Genomic DNA, 2,373 nt, shown 5'->3' with positions numbered 1-2,373 from the left:
TTTTTCTTTCTTTTTTTGGGGGGGGAGGGGGTGGGGGTGGGGGTAGACATTCACATTTAACTTCTGATTTTGATCTAACAAAACTCATATATTGGTTACTTTAGATTGCAATGAGCATAGCAACAATGTATTCCAATAGTTCCGTGGCTTTGTTTTAGCTATACACACGTCTAGCAACTTTGACTTATTTCAAATGCAATTTTCTCTGAGGACAGGTTTAGCGTGCGAAACGTGCTTTAAGCCGGCGTGCTTATAGCCGGCACGGACTGTACTATGCCCTTGACTATCTTCAGCATGCGATAGTTTAATTATTATTGTGTAATCCAAGACCAATTATACCAAGACGGGACAACTCTTCTTTACGTCACGTGCAAAGTGCAGCCCCCCCCCACACAAACAGAGGCCTAGGCCTATGACAACAGTCGAAACTAGGTCAACCTCTCGAATCGAAGTTTCAAAGTATGATAAAGTGCATTTCTGGGTTATTTTGTGGCCAAGTATAGATGCTAGCATCAATATTTAAAATAGTAAAGCACCTAATAATACTTACTTCTTGTTGATTTTGATGATCTGTGAAGAATTTCAGTCGAAAATAAACACGAAGCGAGGCTACACATGTCCGTCCTTTTTACAACACTGTTGAATAGCCCATTTGACGCATCGCGCAGCTCAGCTGACAAAATACAGACGACACAGCGACGCTGCTTAAGCACACGATAATGTATACATTCATTTGCACGGTGCGAGCCAGGCGAGCTACAGGTCAGATCTACAGAGCCACTCTGGGACCGGCCTAACTGCTACACCACAGACGCCAGTGGTAATGGCCATATAGTCAAAGGACAGGTCTGAGGCGAAGGTCAGTTAGGCCAAGGAAACGTCTAAGGCGAAGGTCAGTGAGGTCAAAGGACTGGTCTACATTGAAGGTCAGTGAGGTCAAAAGTTTGGTCTAAGGTGAAGGTCAGTGGGAACATAAGGACAACCTGGGGTCTGCCCTCCATGATAAAAGTTGTGAAGATAATAAACAAACTAAAAATATAATGTAATAAATAATAAAGACTGAGTTATTGCCAATGAGAAGTCATTCGACTTCTTGGCTCAACAAACAATTCTTCGACACATCATTTCACAATTCGAAACGAAGCATGGTTGGAACTGGTTGTCTTTTATTACATTTGTTAGCTTTCATGATGATAGGAGCATGAACTGTAAGTAAATAATGTCCCACCCCCCTCCCCCCACCCCCATTCTTTCTCTCTCCAACACACACACACACACACAAATACTCCAACACATCCTCAGTTTTTCCACATCTATGAGTACAGTCCACATGATTAAAATATTTGCCAGGTGTGGGAGGCTTCTCAGACATCTTAAACACACACTTGCACAGTTTTTCCACAAACCACTACATGTACTTTTGACCGTTATTCACACGTACCAATACTGGTATATTAGTAGAATGTCGAAAGGGTTCCTCAGACACCTAAACACGGTTATTCTCATAATGAAACTGGTGTATTTAAATATTGGAAGAGGCTAGCTGTACTTAAGTAGCGCTAGACTGGCAGGCTAGCTATACTTAATAATGATGGCTGAATTGTAAATAAAATTTCAGTTTGCAATACCTAAAGTATTTGTATTTCAGACGATACCAAAAGGCGCCTTACTGACATGCATGTATTTTAAACCTGAATAATTACTAAATCTAATACCTGTGTACTCAACAGGTTTCAGTCAAATATTTATGTTTAATTTGTAAACTGTGGACAGGTTTTCTCAGAGATTGCGCTAACACGTTTATGCACATTATACTGGCAGTGGTATATCAGTAGTCTCTTAGAAGGAGTGCAGTTGAGATCACGCATTTGTACCAGGTGCTTATGATTTCCTACTCTCCCAAACACATAGGCCTAAATTTACATAATCACAAACACACATACACACACATTAAAAACAATGTTTCATTAGCTACCTCTTTCTCTCACAACACATATAAAGCACATGCCATAAACAATGTTTTACAAGGTCTCTCACAGACATGCAAACACGTATTTACATCTAACACATGAACACACATGCTGTAAACTATGGTTCAACAGATCACTCGCTCTCTCTGTCACACACAAAAGCACACATATTAACAAAACCACAAACATACAATGTTTCACTAGTTCTCTCTCTCTCACACATAAAAATACACACATACATATTTATCATTCACAAACACACACACACCATAATCAAAGTATGATTAGCTCTCTCTCTCCCTGACACACATACATACATGCACAAATATCCATATATTTTATAAACATAATCCTAACACACACTTGCTCTCTCTCTCTTTCACACACACACACACACACACAC

The 2,373-nt window shown here is 39.9% G+C and overlaps 1 protein-coding gene across 3 annotated transcripts in view; it reads right to left on the bottom strand.

The window, feature by feature from the left end:
* Nucleotides 1-1,144: 1,144 nt before the first annotated feature.
* The window catches only part of LOC101854965 (DNA-directed RNA polymerase III subunit RPC10), a 6,918-nt gene continuing 5,689 nt past the window's right edge, over nucleotides 1,145-2,373 (bottom strand). For 2 of the 3 annotated variants that reach the window (XM_035971093.1, XM_035971092.1), the window contains exon 4: nucleotides 1,145-2,373. The gene's annotated coding sequence lies outside the window, so the exon portion shown is untranslated. The other variant, XM_005103470.3, reaches the window with a different exon arrangement.

Source organism: Aplysia californica, unplaced genomic scaffold (assembly GCF_000002075.1).
Source record: "Aplysia californica isolate F4 #8 unplaced genomic scaffold, AplCal3.0 scaffold00373, whole genome shotgun sequence".
In the NCBI taxonomy this organism is placed as follows: Eukaryota; Metazoa; Mollusca; class Gastropoda; order Aplysiida; family Aplysiidae; genus Aplysia; species Aplysia californica.
The sequence above is the reverse complement of the archived record's forward strand: the minus strand, read 5'-3'. Positions and strand labels throughout refer to the sequence as shown.